This window comes from Thunnus thynnus, chromosome 5 (assembly GCF_963924715.1).
Source record: "Thunnus thynnus chromosome 5, fThuThy2.1, whole genome shotgun sequence".
In the NCBI taxonomy this organism is placed as follows: domain Eukaryota; kingdom Metazoa; phylum Chordata; class Actinopteri; order Scombriformes; family Scombridae; genus Thunnus; species Thunnus thynnus.
The window spans coordinates 13,417,256-13,442,800 of NC_089521.1; the positions used below are offsets into that span (position 1 = coordinate 13,417,256).

At 39.1% G+C, this 25,545-nt stretch overlaps 1 long non-coding RNA gene across 2 annotated transcripts; it reads right to left on the minus strand.

Moving 5' to 3' along the window:
- Window positions 1-2,489: 2,489 nt before the first annotated feature.
- On the minus strand, window positions 2,490-23,661 carry LOC137182827 (uncharacterized). Of its 2 annotated transcripts, none has more exons than XR_010928380.1 (5): window positions 21,415-23,661; window positions 6,425-6,550; window positions 5,054-5,167; window positions 4,358-4,486; window positions 2,490-4,211 (listed from the first exon to the last, which is right to left on the minus strand). It is a non-coding gene; the product is annotated as an uncharacterized lncRNA (long non-coding RNA). The 2 variants fall into 2 exon arrangements; XR_010928379.1 differs by lacking the exon at window positions 21,415-23,661 and adding an exon at window positions 11,511-11,615.
- Window positions 23,662-25,545: the final 1,884 nt, after the last annotated feature.

The window sequence follows — 25,545 nt, forward strand, 5'->3', positions numbered from 1 at the left end:
ACACCGGGTCTCGAACTGGAGTCTCCCAGATCGTAGACGACTGCGCTGACTGCTGAGCTAAAACCAAATGCATCACAAATGTGCAGAAAGACCTCTACTTAATTATACACCCATAACACAGAGACAGCACAGTGTGTAACATGTAGAGAAGAACTTCAAGGGCGATTATTGCTTTTCACTTCTCATTTATTGCCTATTTTTTACAACCTAACTTTGTGGAAAGGAGAAGTGGAACAACAGGTTATGGAGAGTCCCTTGAAAACACTTTGCTTGTGTCAGTAGCTCAGCTTTATCTCCGGGCAACATCCCTAACTCCATCGGGAGTGATGTTCAAATAAGGAAATGTGAATCATGTAGCAAGTGGATGTGACTCCCCTCGTTGAGACCTGCTGATAGATGTAACAGCGGAGCAGAGGAGAGAGACTGAGATAGCGAGGTAACCGACCTGCACGCTGGTATTTGATATCTTTTTTTCCCTGCCCAAAAACAAATCATTTTTAAAATATTTGTATGAAATAAATGTACTTGAAAAAAACACTATTTGTGCTTTGCCAAATAATGTATTTGGAATTGGGCCTAACCCTAGCTAACGGGGCCAAAATTGACATTTTGGTCATGTCCCCTTTTTAGAATAAGTTCAACTGGGTTTGATCCAAGATAAAATAATGTCTGTTGCTTTCAAAATATTTAAGCTGATATAATATCAGGCTCTTAAGCACCTCTGGAATTGCTAAAGACACAATATTTTAACTGCGTCCCCATCACATATCATGAAAAATGTTGATAGAAAGTGCTACAGTGCAACAAAAATACAATATCAAAAAGACCCATATGACTTGTTCAACAAGATCTTAGCCAGAATAAGATCACATGGACAGCCCCAACATGCTGTGGCTGGTGTCAGTGTTTGCCAAGGTGGAAACCCAAGAAGCTGCTTGTTGACATCAGGTGAGTGAAGTTGCCTTTTCTGTGGGTTCAATGCAAAAACCCTGGTGAGGGACGAGTTTGGAAAGGTGATGGAAGATGGCTTGATCAGTTGGCCTAACATATTCTGGAAACTTTTCAGCAAATCAGGAGGTGAAGGGAGAACAACAACCAGGCTGTTTTCATAAGAATGAAGAAATGCTAACGTCAACTGGGGACACTGTCAGAAAATGAAAGGAGGCTTTTGAGGAAATGCTAAGCCACATGGAAATGCTCTCTGGGCAAGAGAAGACCTGCAATCTTCAGTGGTGATAGTGGTGGGGGGTGCTCAGAGTTTTAATTTCTAAATCAAAAAACGACCCAATTGAAACATCAACATCAACATCAACATGAAGCAATTATCTGACCAAGGGTCCGTTTCACAAAGCAGGTTTAGTGAAAACTCAGGGTCTGTTAACCCTGAAATGAGGGAAACTCTGAGTTTTCCGTTTCAAAAAGGGAGGTAACTCAAACCAGAGAAAGAGGGATAACTCTAGCCTGTTTCACAGAGAGGGGTAACTTAAGCTCTTGGTCAGTTACCGTAGTAACAGACTCTATGAACCTAACCTGGTCGGGACCAGGTTTTTCTCAATGAACCTCGAGTTTCTCTCAGTCTCCGCCCTCTTTCAGAGCCACACACTCCATTTGATTTCCTCATTCATTCAGTCAGCAGGCGAGTTTTGGCGTAGCCTAGTTCTGCCGTCTGTCATTTAAAAAAATCATTTAAAAAAATCAGAGTCAGTATATTAGAAGTCCATTAGGCACAGTAGGTGGCGACTTTTTCACTAACATGGCATGTCCTTTTGATAACGATCCCGTGGATGAAGGTGCAGCATTACTGCGCAGAGAATTAAATATTCGTTGAGAGATGGTTATCAGACCGCGCATAGATGTTCTAGCATTTCCAGACTATTATCTTTTTGAGCGGTACCGTTTCACGTCACAGTCCATCATCTACATACAAAACCTAATCCGTCCTTACATTTGCAACATTACTAATCGTAATCAATTCTCTCACATCCCAGCAGATATTATATGTTGCGCTGCGTTTCTTTGCAAACGGAAGTTTTTTGTACAGTGTCGGGGCCAGCCACTGGCCTTCCTAAATTCTGGTTTAGGGCCAGCTCCTCTGCCTCCGTTAGAGGTGGCGGTGCTGGACCACCACCCGTTTTACGGACATCTGCCTTCTTTCTGTTGGCTGAGTAGAAGTCTGTGTTAATTTAAATAGGATTAATTATTTAACAGAACATGATATAGATGAGAAGACATTTATGTGTGTGAAACCAGCATTATGTTGGGGATAAAACAACTGCACAGTCAAACAGCCACTTAATATTTACTTTACAATGTAAAAAATGATCAAAATGAGGTACCCCCATGAGATTATGCCGAGGTTTGAACAATGTTTTTACATTTCATCCTAAACTGCTGCCAAGTGCGCTTCTCCCTCGCGGGATTGGACCTAAATAAAATAAATTAATAGGCGACCAATCAAGCAGTTTTCCTCTGTAATATTATTGTGATTGCAAAGGACTACATTTAAACTTACGCATTGACCCGAGCAGCGATGTTCTCCCACGCCGTCTCCCTCTCTTTTGCAGCTGCAGCGGTGTTGCACTTCTTTCTGAAAACATGCTCAAACTCGTCGTATGAGCGAATTAAGATGTCTAGTTCTAGGGGGGCGAAAAACGCAGCCCTCCTCTTCCCTGTTGCCATGGTGACTCGTTGAATCGGGGCTCCATTGATGCTGGCTTTTTATAGTTGTGGTGCACGCGCTTAACTCCAGGTGAAACTACTCCGAGTTGAATAAACTGACTCAAATCAGCTGTTCTGGAAACGGAAACTCAGAGTTTCTTATCTCAGAGTAGATCAACTCAGAGTTCAGGATTAGACTCAGAGTTTGTTGAACCTGCTTTGTGAAACGGACCCCAAGAATTTCAGTAAATAAGTTGGATAGGTGAATGTTAGAAAAAAGTCCAACATTAGATTTTCAAACCCGCTAACAACCCAAGCAGAAGGGCATCTTTGGGTTTTAAGTGACAAGGATACTTGTGATATGGTTTTACAATAACTTTTAGTCGGACTGTTGCATTAAAATACCAATTTTATTAAAAAGCTTAGAAAACTGGAAAAGTTGTTAAGTTACTGCGGCATAAACCTTGCCCTGTAAGGAGTTAAACATACAGTATATGTTGAGACATAATTATTGTGCTTACACTGCTTCACTATCAAACACCTTCATTGTTCAAAGATGATTAACATGCCAGCCTGTGTTTATTTGTGTTTCCAACAAAAACTCTTAGCAAAGCAGAAAAAAAGAAGCTCTTACTTTCTTTGATGAATGCTTTTCTCTCCCTGCCCCATCCTTACTCAAAAGCTCCTTTCTGTGTTTTTTTTCTTTGCCTTCCAACACTGTAACAGCATTCCACATGCTATCTTTACTGATTGCAACTATGCAAAGCAACAGTTGTTTGAAAGCCTCCTACATGTTTGCAAAAACTGAGCTGCATCATGTCTTGCCCAGAATGCCTGAAGGCTCTGCCCCAAAAAAACAGAAACAATGAAACAGAGGTAGAGAGGGAGGGGGAAGAGGACAACAGAGATTATGCACTGCCATTTGTTACCCTAGGAGGCACTGTTGTTCCTAAATTGAGAGCTGGGGTGCAGCCAACGGCAACGCATCATGCCAGGTCTCTTGAGGATAGAGACTAAACATCAGGTAAATTCAAATATAAAACACAAAACAGATCTGAGATATTACACACTACACTACACTACAATAACCAGTACTCATGACAGGGATGACCCAATTCCATTATTGCATACTGTACATACATCAAATCACTGGGCTTGAAATCAAAGAACTAGATATGCAATTTGCAAATACACCAAACAATTTACAAGCCAAACTGGGACAGATATTGGCACTGGACATGTAGCACAATACAATCATCACTTCAGTGCTGAAACCCACGGTAGATCATGCACAAAATGCATATGCCTACATAATATACTGTCACAGAATACTTAAAGGGAAACTTCACCACCATGAATATGATGATTTCTTAAAACTAGGTCACCTATGTAGTAGAAATGTGTAATTATTTTTTAAATTGGTAAAAAGGCTGAAGATTCCCCATATCGCTCTTAAGGGGGAATCCCGTAACAAACAGAATGCATTGCACACAGTCCTGTCCAATCCACTACTGATGGTTTGTTTACGGAAATGGGTTTCCCAGCAGACAGGCCTGTTAGCAGGGACAAAGTTAGTGAGCAGCATTATATCTCTTTACTGAGGGTTATTTTCATTAATCATGATATATTGTACCAGTGTACAAGAATCATAAAGTAAAAAGCGTGCTGGAGTTAGTTATGCGGATCATTGCAAACTTACTGAGAGCTGCACACAAGCCAGGATGCTGCCAGAGCACATCTGTGCCGGTGGATAGTCAAAAAACCTCTCAGTCTGCCATCTTCATTTCAGCTTGGTTTGGCAAACAATTGTGGATGAAGGGGTGAAAAACTGCAAGCAAACAATGTTTCTTTTATTGTTTTGGATGACGAGAAACCAAGACCTAAGTGCTCAAGCTGAATGCAGCAGAGTTGACAACTCGGAGTATTCAGAGTTGGCAAAGTCTGATATAATTTCCTGTCAGAAAACAAAATCAGGTTTACCAAAGCACCACAAAGTCTGTTGCAGGAGCTTTCAGTTCTATCTCCATTCTCTCTGATGATCCTCACTGGTCGGTGCTGCAAAGCTACCCCGGCACCTCTCTTTCGGCTGCCACTGTACCTTAGCTCCAGTGGTTGCTTTCTCCTCCATATGCCATACATGTTTTGTCTGATTTCACAGCACGATATTTGACCTCATAAGTTGTAATAGTAGTGCCAAATCTCTGCTCCGACATTATATTGTCCACTTGAGGATCAAAATTCTCAGTTTCATTGGCTTGCGCGCTGTGTATCATGAAACTGCTTTTCTTCCAAATATCCTGATATTTTAAAATATTTGGCAAAGTTTGATATTTTAGTGTCTGTTTTTCCCTATTTGTAGCCTAACATAGTAGAATGAGTGTTTTGGGAGACCCACCTTTGACAGACCTTGAAGACACCACTCCAGAAAATGAGGAAACGCAGAAAAGAAAGGCAGATCTCCAAAGTTTGCCAGATGATACGTTTTGCATCACCCAGTGGACTTTTGCAGCTGGATGAAGAGGGACATTTTATTACAGGGAAGACAGAGGAAAGTTTAAAGTCATTCATATATAATTCAACCCACTTTAAAACCATAGGAATCAACTTGAAAATCGGTGAAGATGCCCTTTAATTCTGTCAGAAAAATATATTCTGAGATTTGTCCAGATGATTTTGAAAATTAGGCAGCCTCAGTACCAGTCCATGGCTAAAAACAGACTTAAATTAATTTAGCACCAAGATGCCATTCCAGTATAAAAAATTATTTGGGGATTGTTTCCTTCCTTACATTTGTGGTCTTCACAAGGACACATGCAGAGACCAGAAACCTTGGATTTGCCGGTTTGTGGAATGGAGAAAAGAAAAGAAAACATGCCCTGAGTCAATGTGCCCTCTGTCCCCTAGAGCTCCTGTTCCATCATAGAGTGACAGGCCTTAGTTCTTACTGATCTGTGAGCAGGAGCGACAGCCACTGATCCTTCCTGGAATGGCGCCATTGCAGCAATGCCCAGAATTTTTTTTTTTCAACAGAAAAGTAATTGAAGAGGTTAAACATTTAGCTGTGTGCAGAGGGGAAACACACAGTTCTGGTTAAGGACCCAAACAGGGGCAGGGTATGCGTCTTCTTCCAGGGCAAGATGCCAGCTGGAACGCGGCTCACAATTACAGGCTTCTATCCATTTCACATTAGCAGGGCTTGGTTTCTGCTTTGAGCCTGAGATGAGCCTTGAACAGCTGGTTCATAAGGTGAGACATTTTTCAGGACACAGATAACGCCTCATAATTGCAGGTTGGATTTTATACGGAGCTTGGCATGTAAACAGCTACATTTTATAAATATTTTCAACTTGTTATATGGCAATAATTAGAACCTCATCATCAGAATGTACAAAACAAAATTGCACTCACACAAAACACAATCCACAGAGCCTAACAATGTTTAAAAATGCCCAACTCTATTTCTGGTACCGTGTATAAACAGGCAACATGTTGAAATGGTTGAGCCTGTAAAAGATAATACATACTGTGTGTGAAGCATATTAAATACAAAACCACTTATGGTTAAATGCCAGAACATTTAAAAGATCAAAACTGTGTTTCGGTAATCATTTTAAAGGATTAATAAATACTTAGACAGTGGATAACTTTCAATCATTATAGTTTTCTAAATGTCTTAATATTACAAAGATTGTGAAAGATCATATATTACAAAGATACATTCAGAATCAGAATCTCGCCTGGAGCTTACTCTGATGCCTTTACTCACCAGCGAGAGCTCCACTCAAGAGATCTCTTGGTCCATTGCCCACTGCCATCTTCTTGATACACCTCACTGTCACACCCCCACGATCCTACTGGAACACAGTTCCCCAACATCTGCTTGCTCTTCCTCCTGGGCCAGACAACATCAGTGTTTGGTTTGGCAATTTAACATAATGCCAACAGAAAAAATCTGTCCTTTTACACAAAGTAAAAGGGGACAGAAAGCAAACAGGCAAAATACAAAGACATCGTAGACTGTGTCCAAAATCACTCCCTTCTTCACCACTTCACTTCTTCACTACTAATATATAATTCTACACATATGGTTCAGCCTTAGTTTGCACAGCTACATCTGTTACAACATTTGTAGATTATTCCTAATGTGATTGGTGACTTATTTGAAAGCTATGAAGAGTAAGCTGATAGTATGTCAATGGAGCCCCTGAGTGGGGCACCTTAGCCTTAACCATTTTATTGCACACAGTGAGATATTTGCAATTACAATAATTGCTTCAGTTTAACAGGAATGCCGAATAATAATGTAATTTTTCCCAACAAAAATCCTGCATCCTGACAAAGAATACATTATCCTGTTGGTGTCTAAACAGAAAGAGATTAAATGCATCAGCTGTAAGGAAGACAAGCCTGTGTTGTGGTGAGTTCTATGCCTCAGGAAACCAAAAGAAAGAAAGTGAAAGAAAGGGAAGGAGAGAGTGACAATAAAAGGAGGGAGAGAAGGAAGGCTGTGGGCCAATGTGCTAAACAGGCAGAATGTGGCATACCAACAGATGTGTATATTAATAAGTTGGCATACTGTACCGTTTAATTGCCAAATCGCCACTGTGTCACCATCTTGACAGGAGACAAGTGATGAGAAGTTGTCATTTAGGGACTGAAACCACAATTGGCAGATCTTGGCAGTTGGGAGGGAAATTTTCTTTCTGATCAAGTAATCACCATAATTATGCTATTCTGGATTTATTATACGCACAGGGAGGAAATAAATCTTTTAGCGCGCCTTTAGAACTGCACTGAGCACATTACCAATCTCCTAAATAGAATTCCCCTGATAATGCAAAGTCAACAATTTTATACACAGTTGTGTGTTGTTTGAAACTTACTGTTGTGTATCTATGGTGAATCAAAGTTGTTTGGTTTTCTGCTTTAGTCAGTATCCACATTTAGGCTAATGCTTTAGTAAGTATTGCATGACTATTAAAAATGGTCGGTAAGTTTCATTTCAATTACTCTTGCTTTCTTCCTGCCTGGTCACTCTATTCTGCTCCTTTCTAATCTAGTTTTAAGTGAATCACCATCAAAAACCATATGCTGACTTTATGAAAAGAAACATGCAAAACAAACAAAATGGAACAGAAAAGAAATGCAAGACAGGAAATAAATAACATGGCTTCATTTTAGCATTGAGCACTGCTCCACCTAGTCGATCAGGATCAGGGATTTTTATTTATTTATTTATTGGGTAGGGGGTTCTAGGCAGTATGGCCCAGTAATCAAGACCTGTCTCAGGCTTGATGAGAAAATAACTTTTGGTGAGTTCAAAACCAAGTTTAAGAGCTACGAGAGCACCAAGAAGTTTAATGCCAACAATGACAACATGATGAAGGCAAGTGGCTGGGTGAGGGGGAGAGATAAGAGGGCTCAGAGATAACCTGCTACAACTGTGGCCAGAAAGGGCCCAGGAAAGCACTGGTGAGTGTAGAGAACTAAGACAGTGGTGTAGGTTTTGCAAGAGCTCAACTCATAAAGACGCAAATTGCTGACGAAAAAGGAGAGACAACATGAAACAAGCAACCAATGCTGAAGACCACACATGGGTGAATACAATGCTGACAAAGGCATTGTACATACCGTCATATCCACAGGACATTTTCTCTGTCTTGTGTTGTTTTGAATGTCATGTTTTTTATGATTTTCAAACATGGCACAAAATTCTTGGTCACTGTAAGTATAATGATGTGTCAAGTTAGAGAATGTGACAGAGGGAATGAAAATTAAGGGTAAGATTGATAAATCTAATCTAAACTGTGAAGTCTGCGCAAAAGGGAAATTTGTTAGGTGTAGGAACGGAGAGCCTAATGAAAGAGCAAAAGCCACACTTGAGATTGTACACAGTGGTTTGGCTGGCCCTATAAAGCCAGAGGGAAAAGATGGGTTTAGATACACACTCTCATTTACTGATGATTATTCAGGAACAATGTTTGTGTACCTCCTGAAAGCAAAGAATGATACTGTCAAAGCCACTGAAAAGTTCATTGCTGATGTGGTCCCTTATGGGAAAATCATGTGTATTAGATCAGGCAATTTCACAGAGTTCACAGCAAAAGACCTCCAGTCATTGCTTAGTAAGAATGCCATAAGACATGAGACTTCAGCACCTTACTGACCACTTTGAGAAATTGGAGAACACTGTTTGAAATGGCAAAATGCATGCTACTTGAGACCAACTTACCAAAGAAGTTGTGGGCATATGCTGTAATGACTGCTGCAGTATTTCGCAACAGGTGCTACGACAAACATGTTGGACACACTCAACACTACATGTTGACAGGGAGGAAGCCTAATCTTTCAAGGTATTCGGATCGGTCTACTAAGCATGCAAACAGGACAAGAAGAAGTTGGACTCTGGATGTGAAAAGGGGATCTTTGTTGGATATGATGAAAACAGCCCATCATACCTAGTCTACTACCCAGACACAGGGAGAGTCCTTGAATAGAAGTTAGTGAAGTTTGTTACAAAAAGTGTAGTCGAACACCAAACTCAGACGGATCTGGAAATGAGTTATGATGATCCTAATGGGAAGAGATTTGTATCCTCCATGCCAAAAGCCAAGATGGCTGATCAAAGTTCAAAGGAGATACAAGAGCCTCAAATTGAAACTTGAGAGTGACAGTGACACTCAGACAGAACAGAGAATATAGTCATAGTACAAGCTATCCCAATAGAGAGAGGTAAAGCCCCCAGTACTTGAATGACTATGAATGTAAAGCAGAGTGTGATGACCAGATACTAGCTAATAGTGACTACTACTACAGAGTGATGTGTAATGTACCACAAACCCTCAAGGCTAGTGCTATGAAGAAAACTGATTCCCTTAGGGGAAATGATACATTCACATTGACCACACTGCCAGATGGGGGTAGATGGGTCTATGCAGTTAAAGACAATTCAGAGACTGAAACATACAAGGCCAGATATGTTGCAAAGGGTTATAGTCAAGTGTCAGGAATAGACTACAAGGAGTCTTTTTCTCTGGCTGCAAACATGACATCAGCAACCTGAGCAACCTGAAGGATTTGAAATTAAGTCAGACACAGGTGAAAAGCTAGTCTACAAATTGAACAAGTCACTGTACAGCAGTGGTGGCTGGTGACTCAAAAAATTGGGGAGGACCAGAGGAAAACCAACATGGAATCTTACAACAAACCGAATCAAACTATATCATTGTCCCACCTGATGAAATCGGAGGGGTGGGGGGCAATTTTATATGCCCATAAAACAATTCGCTTGAGTGGTGAAAAGGCTGCTTCTTTAAAGACATTTAGCATATACATATTGTCTCTAAACAAAGAAGTGCTCATTTTAGCCACGGAGTGGTTCAAATGTGTCATTTTACCAAAGTGAAATTCAAATTTATAGTATTGTTCTATTGTGAAAACAAATTTATGTTCTCATCAAAAACAGACAACATATCACATGATTACACGTGTTTCCTATGTATTTTCTTAGTATACAGAAATATATAAAGTAGCACAAAGCTTATAATGTGATACAGGTTTAGATCAGTGCTGAATACAAGAAAGAAAAAAAACATTCACAGATCTAAAAGTGTAGGTTCACATCAGAAAGTATTAATGCATGTATCAAATACATGACTTACACACTGACTATATGCACCACATACAAAATATAGTCTACAAAGCTGACATGTTAACACTAGGGGTGTTAACATGAACACAAAACTCACGGTTCAGATCGTATCATGGATTTGAGTCACGGATCAGATGATTATTAGGATCAGCGAAAAAAAAGGGAGGAGACAAATAAAACTTTGTTTTCCATTAATTTTGTAACACACTTACAGCAAGAAACAGCAAGGAACTTTTGCCCATGGTCTTAAATGAAAACAACATTTAAGATGTCCAATGTTTAAATAAAATAAAATATATAAAATATTCAATGCTCAGTTATTGCAATGTGAGGCATGAAACCTTGCTCTTTTAAACAGTGAATGAAACAGCCTCTGTGCACATCATCAAAACTTGATGGTAACATTCACCGCTAACGTCAGTTAGCAGCTAGATGCTAATTAGCTGCTCAGCTGCAGCACATTAAACAGCAGGTAAATATAACTCAAATGTTACTTCGGAACCGTTAGATGCTGGTTTTATCATTGCTCTTCAAAATCCCTGTTAATGTTAGCGACACACTGTCTTGTTTACTTTGTCTTAACTGAGACATTAAATTTTGCAATTAATCCGCAGTTCATATGCCTGCCGAACCGTGGGGATCGATCCGTACAGATCACGGATCAACTACAATCCGTTACACCACTAGTTATTCTAGTTACTTTAAGCTTATTACTCAATATACGGCTCAGCTTAAAAATGAACTAAAGAAACTGTCAGAAGCAAGCAACCAGGGTACCGGTTTAATTTAACTAAGAATGGGCCTGTTATTTCATGGAAATCTGAAAACCAGGCAACAGTAGCTTTAGCTACATATAAAGCAGAGTATAGTATATGGCACTGGCTGATACAAATGAACATTTGTATCTTGTACAGTTATTGAATGGAATGGATAGTGAGTGCCAGTATCAGCGTCGGAAATTAGCGGGGGGCAAGGGCAAAAATGCCCCAAGAAATCTCAGAATGCCCCTAAGAACCGTTATCAAGGGGAAGAAATTGCCCCCAAAAATTCAAAAAAAAAAATTTTATCCTCACCAGTTTAGGTCAATATCCTAATTCTACATGATGCCATCATTTTATTTTTAATTCATTCAATTCATTTAATATGAACTTCAAAACATAAACACAAACAGCGCTGTTGTTCACACTACGCACTATGATACCTGACAGAGGTGTTGCACTCCTGCTGCACCTGCAGTGAAGTTCGCTGCCAGGATGGACCGCTCCCTTCTTACAAAAATTCTAACTGCTCCACCCGATGAAAGCAACCTAAGTCCCAGGCCGTCACCACCACCAGCAAGCAAAATAAAAATAGACTGTGTGTCGAATAAATGAATAAGACGACTCTCCTCTACTGCAAGGCATGCAAGGCTCACCCCCCCCAAAAATAGCCTGTAACCGCAAAAAAGTAAACACGACTTTATCAAAGGAAGCGAACAGGTCAAAAAAGTGTTCGGCTCATCGGCACCAAGCCAGCAAACATAATCGATTTGCTTATGATAAGTAATATTAACGCTAACGCTAGTGTCTTTTGTCTGGCACGTTAGCCAATATAGTGTTAGTAATTTGGCTAACTAACATTAATGTTAATACATATACGTGGGTCTTGCCGAGGCTGTTTTATACTCTCATCTCATATATTCTCACTTTTTTATACAGATATACCGCATTATAGCTATAGAGGAGATCCACCTTTGCTCTTTTTTTTTTTTCACCGAACCAAACAAAACACCACTGCATCGAGTGAAATGAGCATGTATTCCCAAATCTAGAACATATTTTTTACTAACCAATGAGGCAGTGCTGGATAATCAAGTCTATTATGTTATTTTCATCATGTCATCCTGGTCAAAACCTCAACCTCAACCTTTTGACAGTACTTGTAGCTACTAGTCTGTAATATTGTAAAACTGTGGCATACAACGTATCAGACCCACAATGACAATGGTAGACTGGCTTTGACTTGTAGGAGGTCTGAATATGACATTATCCCCCCAACCAGAACTTTTGGTCAATTTAATTAGATCAAACGATTTAAATATCGTCATGATCTCAAGATCATTATGTTATACTGTCATCTAGTGGTTTACACTGAAGGTTCTTCCTAAATAAAATCTTAGTTGTTGAAAGGAAATTGATGCATTAATTTGCTTTTCATGTGCTTATTATTGTAGTTAGAACATGTAGACAATTATTACAAATGAGACGGTGTTTACTGAGGAGATTTTGGTTACGCAAGGTGATGATTACTGTATTTATTTTAATCTGCGCTCATTTCACATTAAAAACAGCAACTTTATGCACAAAAAAGCGGACACCCTTGGATAGGTTTCCAGCACATATTCCAACAGAACATTCAAGAGTAACAAAGTCAAAAGAGATCTGTGAGCTAAAAGGAAGAAATCATAGCTCTGCTGCTTTTATCACAGCGAAATATAATGTCACGAAAAGTTTCTCACCCAAAGAAATGTGTTAATAATGTAAATAAACTACATAGTGTAAGTGAGGAAGGATGCAGTCTGTATGCTGTATGGCTCAGGTAAATGTGATTTCATTGTCTGAGGCAGATGAATTGAACTGAAACTTGAGGTCTGAATTAATATACTTTGCAGTCTTAAGTAACACTTATTTCAGCAGATAGTAGACCTATGCTCACTTCTTGCAATCCCATTAGAAGGATTCTGAGGATTTTTTTTTTCTTTTTAAATGTGTTGTTTTCAGTTCCAATCACATTTGATATCACTTAAGTTACTTAAGGGTACTTAAGGGCATCTCAAATCATCTGAGTCACAAAGGTTGAACCATTTGATGCCCCTAAATTGAAGCTCATAGCACAGACTGGACATGCCATACAGACAAAAGAAGTAAATGTGCATTGGTGGACAATGGTGAATATGACAGTGGCATATCCTCCCGTGTTGTTTACTCACTTCAACTCAAGATGTTGTGCGTCAAGACACTGCCAGTGTGAAGTTTTACCTTGAAAACACTGTGTATCACCATGAAAAATAAAACAAAAAAATAAAAAAACTGAGCCAGAACATTCCAAGAAACATGAATGAAATGTTTCAATTGGATTTTAATGGTACCCTTTCCTTAATTTATATTCAAGAAGCTTTGCTGGCCACTGTTCCAGAGAATTGTCCTGGTACATGCAACATTAGTGTGTCTCTTAATGTCAACATGGGCCCATCAATAGAGCTGCCTGGCGCAAGAGGGTGAAAAAAATCCTTGTGTGTTTGTGAATATCTAAAACTACTTATCTCTGAATAAAGTGGTTCTAGGAAAAGTCAAGAAGTGAAATGTCTGCCCAGTTTGAAAATATGAGATTCTGTTTACAGATTCAAAATAGCCATCACTTCATGGTTGGTCTTCCTGGTGTTAAAATATAATTCAAATGAATGTTTCATGAGTCGACCCATACATAACATATCAACTGCTGGGCACAGACAGCCCAGCACTAGTCAACCTCAATGACTGTCAACATGCTGTTTAGGTCACCAGCTGAGTATGTGAACACAATACTACACTGAGAATGGATGTCACAGCCATTTGTTCTCTTGAAGAAACATTGAAACAAGCAGTGTGACAACAATATGAAGATGACACCTTACATGACAAATGAAGAGGGAAGAGAGTAAAGGTAAAGGAAATCGTCATTCATTGATCAAAGCAGAGCTGATCATTCAGCATATTTATTATTCTGATAGCCAGCATTTGATAATTTAAAAACCGATTCATTTACAACCTCTTTTTCTCTCATTTTGTTTTACCTTGGAGGCATTCACATTTTAATCATCATTACCATGATCATAATTACCATTCACATCATAATCATAATCCTAAAGACATTAAACAAGCTGCTGCTAATTCCTCATGACAAAGAGCTTGGGCACATTCACTGATTGCACTCTGTTGCTTTAAATTGCTTTCCAACCCCAAATGCTTGCTCAAGTCCCAAATGAGTTTGGCACTGACAGACCTCTTACCCTGGCTATTACAATTCAGATGTTAAAAATCAAAAAATAAAAGTACTGTAATTTAATGAGTCGTCATTTTGACATACCCTAATTTGAAGAAAAATGTTTTATAGATGACCACAACATTACAAGTTTTGTGCCAAATAAGCAAAAACATCAAGGAATATGATGAATTTAACATAATTAGAATTTGCAAAACAGGGTTTTACATTATGAGTTTTCTTTTTTTTTTTTTTTTTTATTGATTGCTTCTACTGAAAATGAAAATGAAAGTTTGACCCAAGTGTATGATAAAATGCTGGTTGGGGATTTAATTAATGGGCTGTTGAGTAGTAGCAATGTAGATATTAGATTTTTTTACATATATATTCTAGATTTATATTCTTTTTTCCTGTTGGGAGAGGATAACGTGTTACTGGAGTTGACAACAACAATGCTTGTTACTGTAAGTGCAACAAAACCGTCATGAGTAAAAAGCCAATAAGTAGGCTGCTTAATCAAGCCACCTGTTTAACAAGCATAAATATATAGAAAAGCAATATTTTCAACTGCTTTGCCTGCAGCGTCCCGTCCACTGCTGGTATGTTTTACACAACCACAGTGCACTGGTTAATCTAATAACACGAAAGCTGTCTGTATGTAGCCTAACTATTTATCTGAGTTTGCCACGTATCTTAAAATTTGGCAAATTCTTGTAAACTTAACTGCTGGCTGAGACAAACCAGCCCCTCCTCTCTACCAGCAGTACCTGCAGGCAGTGTATCACATCAGCAGCAGAGGGAGGAAGACAGAGGACAGGAGGAAAGACTGCCTGCACAGAGAGCAGCTGTGCACACGCCCCTTGAATCGGGTTGTAGTGACAGATGGTTTGAAATTGTATGTCATGTGTGGATTGTGTGTGTAGATTGTGTTTCACAGACAATCTGGCAACTAGGGTAACATACAAAACTTATGGATCCGTTTGTATGACGATTATTCATAATAAAGATTGAGGGCCATGCAAATTGTGGGAGTTTCCCGGGAGAAACAACAAAACGGGAGCACAGCGGGAGAGGGGGTGAAAATACGGGAGAAACCTGGGAAAAAAGGGAGTGTTGGCAGGTCTGCTCTCATACACATACACACATGGTTTCTGTCGGGATGTTACTTATTTTGTAATTCAAATTAAGGATGAGTTGGCACTCAGCGGGCTATCTGCATTACAGTAGCCATAGTGGCACAGTGTTCATCCCTTGATTCCCTGGGATCCTACAGACTGTAATTCACATCTGGGATTAAGACATGCTGTACATATAACTTGAACAGTATAGACACCATTCAGAGAAAGAGTTAGGATATCTTGCAACTATTATTAGAACACATGCTTCAAGTCGCTCACAACTATGTTCTGAGTTAACATAACTGCACAAAATGTCCAATGTTGATGCAGAAAGTTTAAATGAAAAAAATAATTAATATAGCTTATAAAGCACCAAACTGTCTTGTCTGATGAAATACAGCTTCAAAATATGGAAAAATACTTGAAAAGATAAGACTCATCTCATTTATTTTGATGTTGATTAGTCGAAGGCATCGTGATACTGTTACCATAAACAAACAAAATAGGACCACAATTTAACACATCGAGTTTTATCCACCAGATGAAGAGATACAGTACAAAAGGTTCTGAAAATGCCATTGGCCTCACCTGTTATTTACTCACAGGTAGGCATACATACCAAATTTGCTACAAGACTGCATCTCTGGCTATGTACCAAGTTTAGTGGCAGTCATTTGGCATACATAGTGAAAATGTGTTTTCCAAATTATGCAAAGTAGCTGAAAAACTGAAAGCAAAGTGAACAGCAGAGAAATGGATTATGCTGCATGAGTAGTTTGAAAAGTTTCTGTGAATGTTTGATACAGCTTTCCTGCCTTTCCTACCATTGGAATCTATTGTAACTGCTGAAACCAAGGTGACTTCAAGTGCTGAACAAGAAACAAACCTTTCAGAAGCTTTCTTCAAGCCTACAGGTGATAGGTGGTTTGTAGAAAGGTTTTCAGAAGAATATTCATTGTTAGCTAATACGCCAATCTGCTCAATTTAGGTAACAGGTTCCATTCATGTGTTTTGAATGTAGGTGGTGGGGATTTGATGAGATTACATATGGTAACAGAGTACCATTAAATTCATACAAACAAATCTGACATGTTCCAAGAGTCCATTCTGTAAAAACGTTGATATACTTGAGTTTGTACTGCTGCTATTGAGGGCAGAAAGTCACTTTGAGTCCATTTAATGCAATGTAGCTCCTAAAAAGAGAAAGAACAACATGACAGAGAGAATGAAAGAGTGTTTTCTCTGAGCAATGTTGTTGTGAAACATGCAATCACTCCCACTGTCATGGAGCAGGAGAGGTACTATAGGGTCTGCATCCAGTGCCTTTGGGATGCTGAGAAGACATCACTCCAAACTAAATGTGACAGCTCAGATAGATGTTGATTTATAGTGCCCCTCTTGCCCTCTGCACCCCTATCTGTCTTCACCATCAGACTACATTTGCAAAGTTTGTGCTCAATATGAAGTACCAACCACCCATACAGTCTTTTTCATAGTCATGTGCTCAAGGTTGTGGATTGCTACAGAAATAGATACCAGAGTGGTGAGCTTAATGATATATTTTTCAATTCAAAATTTTATCAATTAAAATTTTAATTTGCTTCCCACCTGAATACAGCAGTGATGGTTTCATGCAGTATGTATTTATATACAGGTACGTTGCATATATTATTGCCCAGCAGTGTCTTTTTCCTGTACATCTTGTCAGTCAGAGGCAAGGCTCAGTCTCTGGACTGTTGTGGGTAAACGGTTTTTGTACAGTCATCAGTGCACCACCCACATGTGCTAGGCAGATCTAAAAACAAACAAAACCTCTGTGCTGAAGCCAGTTGACAAGTTGACTGGTGGTGTTTTAATAGGAAAGACAGAGGAGACAGGATAGAGATCTGAGAGTGTTTGAAACATGCTGCATGAAATTACAAATTGTAGCTATCAGTCCAGTTAGGACAACAGTGGGTGCTGGTGATCATTGTTAGCATCCACCAATAGAGGAGAAATGTGACTACAGGTAATTCCAAAGTTGTCTAATTTGCATGTTTTGTCTCCTTAGCTGGCTTGCTATTAGGCCTAATGGTAAGGCTACATCCAGTAGTGAGTTCAGAGTTGTGGGGTGTGAGAACAATGTAGCTTCACTAAGAGGACAGGACTTCATGCAGTAACTGAGGATAACATTACACTAGCTGTTGATGGTAGATAAATACCAAAAGTGTAGGCTGACTTCTTTTTAAGGAGTAATATGTACATGATTACATTTTTCAAGTAACTGGCCCAACACTGCTTGTCTGTGCCGCATATGATTTGTTTTTGGGTCTTTTTTGGGTTTTTTTTATCTGTTGTTTGATCTTTTCTTACATTTAACCAATTAATCTAACCAGGGTTTCAAAGTATGATGCAGGTTTACCTTTATGTATGCACATGACATCACCGTGTGGCAGTTGCCAAGGTCATGGCTCAAGGGCTGTGTTGCATTAACTAACCAAGCACATGTGTTTTTAGAATCAAACCAGTACTGAAATATTTTACAAACCTGTCCACAAACAACCAGAATATCATTTGAAATATGTATATGTACATATAAGATTGAGTTTAGGCATTCCCACACACAAAAGGACATTACAATTCAACTTCAGAAGAGGCAAAACAATCACACAATGCAACTTGCTCAAGGTCACAATGACTTGAACAAGGACCTGAAGTTTTTCTAACTCCTTTCTCATGCACCTTATACAGTATGTTGTGTTACCTTCTACTTGTGTTTCACAAACTAATTTACTTCTCTGGCTTTCTGAAAGAAGACGAATAGAAGTACAAGGCCTGTTAAGGGAATGTAGTCTAGATTTCAAAACAGTGCCCTCAAGCAGGCAACTGTACATGACATTTTTGCTTTTGTAATTCAAAGACACTCTTTGTGTCACTTTTTGTTTCTGATGCGGGTCATTTGTATGTCTGTTTACAGCAACAAAGACAAGGTCAACATGGAGGTTTTGTTGTCATCCAACTTGAGTGCTAACTTGTCATTTTATGTTGAAGTTTAAATTGGTGCAGTGTACTGAGTATGACAGTGTTTAGGCGTACTTGGTTTGGGTAGGAGATGGAATTTCAACGTTGTGTTTGCCAGAGCGCATACAAAATGCATGTTCCAACTAAATTGCTATTCATGTCACTGATTGACTGTCAACTGTGGTCCCACCCTTTAAGCAATGAAAGTCACACAGCATCTTCATTTACAATGGTGATTCTGTCAAGAGAGATTACAGGGAAGAGGAGTGTAGTGTATTGCTATTTTTTTTGCTGAAAACAAATAATTAATGGTGTGAATCTGGGTGTTCTGCAAGGTTTTAGATTAGCAGTCGTGGGAGTGCTGTAGTATATAATCTCACCCCTGCTGCCAAATATGTCAGCATCAGCTCTACTTTTACCACATTTGCTCCATAGCCTTGGCAGCCAAAGCATTGGATGGTGGAAAACTAAAGACAGATAAACTGAATACCCTTGATGGTGTTTTACTAATGTGTTCATGGATTTTTATTTTTGGACCAAATGTTTTTTTTTTTTTTTTGATCATGTTAAGTTATTATAAATAAGTGTAATGTTATATTTAAGTCAATAAACTAACCAACAACTGTAGATGCTTTTAAGTTGCATTTAATTGTACCGTGGGAGTTAAGCAAACCCTAATCCAAAATGTTCTATAGTTAATGTTAGTTTTCAGGCAACAAAAGATGCATAATTTACTCAAGATGTCACTATTGTATTGTTTTCCCATCAAATTTGAGGGATGACACACAAGGGTGAGTCAGTCATCTACTATTTGCTATCACTGACAGCAGCAAACACAGTGCGAACTCAACTTTTTTGCATTCTAAAAGGTAACGGGCAAGGTAACTGTGTTTTTGTCCTGTGAAAAATACTATTATTATTGCATTGTTAGTCTTCTTACTTGTGCTTGTGTGGGTTTGTGATGCTGAACTGAACTGATTTTGACACATTATATTATATTATACACTGCAAAATTCTTTGTGATGGTCATTGTGGTTTATTGTCATCGTACTATAGCTATTGCTGCAACTGGTTATGTTTTTATTAAGACTTCCTTGCTTATTAAGTCTTTTATATGAACTAATGCATGTGAGGTGTTTATACATTTTCTGTTTTGACAACACTTCGGTTTAAGAGGCAAAGTGAATTTTCCACCAACAGGGAATTTGACACTCCTGACAGAAATTAATATTAGCAGATTGTGAATTAACTTAACCAAGCTAAAGTTGTGATTGGATTTCTATTCCTTTTCCTTCTTATTGTAGAGTTATTTAAATTTTATTTTCTATCAGAAACAGACTGGCTTTGTCAGCAGGTGCTCTAAATTCGCTGGATTACATCAAAGAAATCACAGACAGCTGCACTCTCAGCAGGTTCAGAGACAAACCAAGGCAATGTTAAATGAGTCCCACAAATACAGAATGAATTCAACAACCTCAAATTTGAATGATTCTTTCTGGTAGGCCTATGGAGGACAAATTAAAGGAAAATACCTTGTACCTTGTACAATAAAAAAATCTCATTGTTGGTATTGCTTTTGACTGCAGTGGAACTGTAATGGTTAGTTATCAGGTCTAATTGTAAAAAAAATCCAACCTCTTCAATTCTACTGTAAAAGCATAACAAAATGAGAACATCAAATCTTGTTTTTTTTTTTATAATGCATTGTGGTAATTAACCAACACACTGTGCATGTGTTCTCTGTTTTCCTGAATCTTTTCATTCTTGTGTGAAGCACCGTGGCCTGTGTGTGCCCTCCCAGCAGGTGGGCATGTGTCCTGCCTCTGTTATCTGTGTAGTTATTCATGGCAGCAGGTGCTCTCTCTGACATTTATGGGGCAGGTCTTCAGCCTTTGTCTTCCAAGCCCTAAGGGAGTGCAGCAACCATGACTTCACTGCACCTGATCCCCTGTATGGCATATGCATTGGGCCATTACTCTCGCACCCTCCCCTGGTGTCACTGCACCAGTGCAGGACACTGATTATGTAAACTGGAGGGTGGAACGATTAGCATGCACAGAAGCACAGGAACTCCTTCTGTATTTTCATATGAAAGAAACTTTCTGGAACATAGTTCAACATCAGAGTGCTAGAGTAATGTAATTTCTGCTTTGATGTTTATGCTCAACATTCCTTGGAGACAAACTGGGCGGTGGAGGAAGAAGGGACTCTTGAGACAAGAGCTATTTGATTTATCCCACCACTTTGCACAGCATTTCATTAATACACTGCAACTAACTTGGGATTTCTGTCAAGATTTTTATTACGTAAATAGTATATTGTCTTATATTGCACACCTGTGCACATAAGCCAAAATGTTGGACAGTTTCATTTTGTGAATTCAACTTTAAGTAAATAACCAATGTTTACTGTGTGCACCCACATACCCACTATCCTGTTATCTCCGCCAAATGAAATCAGATGCCATAACAAAAAACTATTAAGTAGGTGATAATTTAAAGAGGACATATTATGCCCCTTTTCCACAAGTTAACACAGTTCCCTGGGGTCTTAATAAAATGTATCTGACATGCTTTGGTCAAAATACCACAAAGATCAAGCGCCACTGCAGCCTTCCCATCCTTCTCATCCTGTCTAAAAAGCCCTGTTCAGAATGGTCAGTTTGAGTGTAAATAAACTTAGATGTTGCTGTGATTTAATTGCAATAAACGGATCAGAAAGATGCTGAAATAACTACATCATGATGTTGATTTGTAAAAAACCTGAATTCATCCTTTGTCAGGTCTGTCCGCATGAAAACAAGCAAACAACTGTTAAAATGCTTGTTTTTTGAATGGAGTTCAGATTGATCAGAGCTATGCTAACATTGTAGCTGCTCCATCCACACTCAAAATAACGTCATCTAAAGGCATAAATACAGCAGCGACGTTGTTGTTTATATACAAGGATATGTACATACTTTGTAATATTAAAATCATATAAACTCACCAGCATTTAAAATGTTTATTATTGACGACAGCAACTGTAGTGCTGTGTGATTCCAGTGTTAGCTCCGGCTAGGCTGAGAATCCAGTTTGGAGATAAATGCATTTAATCCCAGAAGTTTAAAAAACAAAAAACAAAGTCCTCCCGCCGGTAAACTGCTCCAGATCAGAGCAGAATCAGATGTTTATTCCTCCAGAAGACAAGGAAGCAGCTGCAGTTGCAGCTGCAGCAGCAGCGACATAGATCTCTTCAGCTCTGCCCCTTGGCTGGCTTTCTCCTGCAGAGCTCACCAGGGCTCAGCAGCCATATTTCAGCAAGCAGTGGCTCTGCTCCTCAGCTGGCTCTCTTCTGCAGAGCTTGCCATAGCTCAGCAGTCGTCTGTCGGCAAGCAGTGGCTCTGTCCCCCGGTCCAGCCCCATCATACGGGCAAATTTTTCGCCCTTAGCTTAGCTTAGCTGAGCTTAACCTAGCTTCGCCCCATGTGACGTAAGAGGGGGCATCAAATCTGAATGGCTTGTTGAATCACATGAGTACAGAGCAAGCCAGCCCACACCAAACTGACTGGGTGGTCTTATTTCATAGCTTGTGTGTTAGTAGGCACATCAGAAAGCCAAATACATATTCACAAGCACTGAAAAAGTGATTTTTTTTCATAATATGGTCCCTTTAAACTGCATATGTTAAATGTTATTGCCCATGTTTGGAGAGCATTTCAAACACAAAACAATCCCATGCATTTCTTTTGTGTGCATATATCTCTGCCTGTGTAAGCATTTGTTTAGGCTTTAATTAAAAATGTGGTGAGTCATTGCTTATCTGACAGCAGGATATAGAGCTTTTGACAAATGTCTTACTTTCATTGTTCCAAACAATTTACCAAGGTGGTTTCATAACATATTTAGAAAGTGCCACATACAGATTTTAAAGAAGAAAAAAACACATGTAATGTTTCCCATTCAGGTACATTGGAGATAAATGTCTAATTTCCTGCACAGTGCTCTTGCTTTTACTACATTTATTGAATCAATACATCAGTGTTTGAGTGAGTCAACACTCCTCATATATAGTAATTGCAATGTGTAATTTGACTTAATGTTGGGGTTTTTTTTTGTTTTGTTTTTTTCCTGTATTATAAGCCTTTGAGTGTGCCCTCTTTTTTCCTACAGATCATGATTAGTATTTAACGCTAACTGTAATAAGTTACCTCAGCGTGCAAAGGAAAAGGCCACGTTATATAAGTTATCTAATTCTTGTCATTCTAACAAAGAACTCTGTAGGGACTGGAATGATTGATTGATGTACTAATTCAACATGTGTTTTAAATGCAGAAGCAGTGTGCAGAAATCTTTTTGTCTTCTGGGAACTGAAAGAAACAAGTATAACAGATGAAATGACTACATAAAATATTGCTTTCATCAGAAATGTTGTGTTCTACTGTGTGACCACCTCAAATGACACCTTCAGCTGTCAGCTCCTCAATTTATAAGCTTTTTTTCTTTTAAATGAATGTCAATCTTTGTATTGTAAGTCAATCATTTTGGGACTGATAGCAGATTCTTTAAAGAAACTGCCTCCGTGAAATGAGAGAATGAGAACTTGCATGATAAACTCTGAACCCTAAACTGTAATACTGATATATCAAGATTCTGATTCCTGTAAAGATGAAATAGTCACTTCTCAAAATCTGAACTCAAAACAGGAAAAGGCCAATAAAGCTTTCATTCTAATCTTACAGCTAAACTCAGCTTATTTTCAACCAACTTCTTACTTATAGTCCTTATCTGCTCCATGCCACATTCCATCCCTCTTATTCCTTCCCATATCCCTCTTCTCTCTTCCGCTGATCCAGCATCTCAGCATTCCCCCTCCTTCTGTCTGTACACCTCTATACTTCCATACCCTGTCCCTCCATCCATGCCAGCTCTTCTGACACCCTGCATTACTCTAGCAGCAATGGGCACTGCTGCTGGACTGCTTCCCAGTGCCGGACGTCCTCCAAGGGGAGAGTCAGTGTGTCACAGCAGATTAATGCCTTGCTTGCTGACTGATCGACTCCCACTGGTCTGGAACCTGAGTGTACTGTGGCATGGCCCAGATAGGGAGGTGATGTTATCCCGACTCGTTGCCACTCAGGTGGTCTGGCCCAGGAAACTGTGATCTGTACGTTTAATCTTCCAGACAGTGTCACAATGGAGCAGCGGGATACTGTTGAGGAAGAGGCTCTGACAGACCTGCGAGAGATGGAGAGTAGTGAGTAGGAGGTAATCAACCTAAGTGGCTGTTTATGAAGAAAGAAAATGGTGAGGTCACTACTTATGTGATTTAACTGCAAATGCAACATAAACATTGTGTCTTTAGTGTATGTTAATGAACCACTTTGCCTGCCTTTAAGCTCTGTCCTATATTTATGTTCATGCCATAGACTGTAGGCCTATATAAAGATGGACATAGCAAGATGTGACATTACTCATTGGTTTGCATTGGAGCTGGTTTGAAGCCCAGAGTTGCTGCTTACAGTCATCGCCATATTTTCCTTTTGAAGCCAGGACCTTCCAAATAAGGAGTGTGGGATGTTGCCTTTGATGCTCTGAAAACACGCCCTGCTACCTCAGACCCAAGCTAACGCTAGTTTACTGGGGACACTGAGCAGTGCAGACTTGGGCTAATATTAGCTTACTAACATGGTAGGTATCATTATCAAGTAACATTAAACTTACCAAAATATTGCGATAATTGTCCAACACAGTGCAAGCCAACTATCAATCACAGCTGTCAATCAATGCCCACACTGCAGACATCTAAGCTACTTTATATCTTTATATCTTATGAATGGAGCAATAATTTCCAAAATGACCACCAGTACACTTATTAGGGGGCCTGAATTTAGCGATTTACACCATAATAACTTGTTGAAAAAATTTATTGACTTAGTTTTTCATGAGAGAATTTGAGGCTTTTTGAATGAGAGTCTGTTGGAGCCAGGGACTTTGTGGAGCCAGCACCTAGTGGCTGTCAGTGGTATTGCACTTTAAGGGACCTCCGTGCTGGCTTCAATATAAAGCTGTGGTGGTTGCTGCTTGGTTCATGCCTAATGTACAATGTGAGCAATATGAGCAATATGGCATTCATTTTTATGGTATATATGATGGTGTCAGTGGGTCAAGAGGGAGACGAGAGAGAGGGACACACACATTGAGACATAGATATATGTTTGACCAATCATTAACCCATTAATTATATGGCAGTATCAACGTGTCTGTCCCATTCTGTCTCTGGATATAATAGCTTATGAAATACAGAAAATGAACACCTGTGCATGGTTGAATCAGTTGTGAAATTATCACCTCAGCAGGCCTGTTTCTTCAAGTCCCTTTGTAATTGTGAAGTGCAGTGACATGGAAAACATGAAAAATATATCGAAAAAGCTGCCACAATAATAAAATAATAGGGGGTCATCTATAATCATCCCACACCTCAAGATGATGATGTCTTTTCAAACTCAATTACACATTAGTGGGACAATTTCTTCCTTTATCTATCACACTTCATCAACTAGGGCTTGGCTGCATACTCTATCCTCCTCATTAGCAATCACTCCATCACTCACTAATAATGGCCTATGAACACTGTCTCAATGACCAAAGTTACAGCAGAGGAGAATGAAATATTAACGTATGATATTAACCTGGTGTCATGTTTCAACATTGTGGAATTATATCAGATTTAGTCAAATATCGTCATAAATCAAATATGAAGGAGTCTTTAAATCAGTCAAAGTAGTTTAAAAGAAAATAAAAGAGAAAACAAGATCTCTTAAAGTTAGGGAGCGTTTAAAATCTTTCAAGCACCCAGGATTCAAGGACAATTAATATTAGAAATTGGTGACAGTAAAAGCAGTCAGTGCTGAACATAACTGAGGAGACAAAGAATAACAATAAAAATACAAATGTAACAATGGTTTAACAATAGGACACACACAATGCAGAGAAAAAGGGAAGGGGGAAAAAAAGGAAATAAGCAAGACCTGAGGCAGGCACCTTGGTTTGTGTGCCTCACCATTACCATAAATGGATGCTGACTGCCTGCAGTCAAGACCAATACACTATCTATAAGGGCTCATTTCTCTCAAATTTA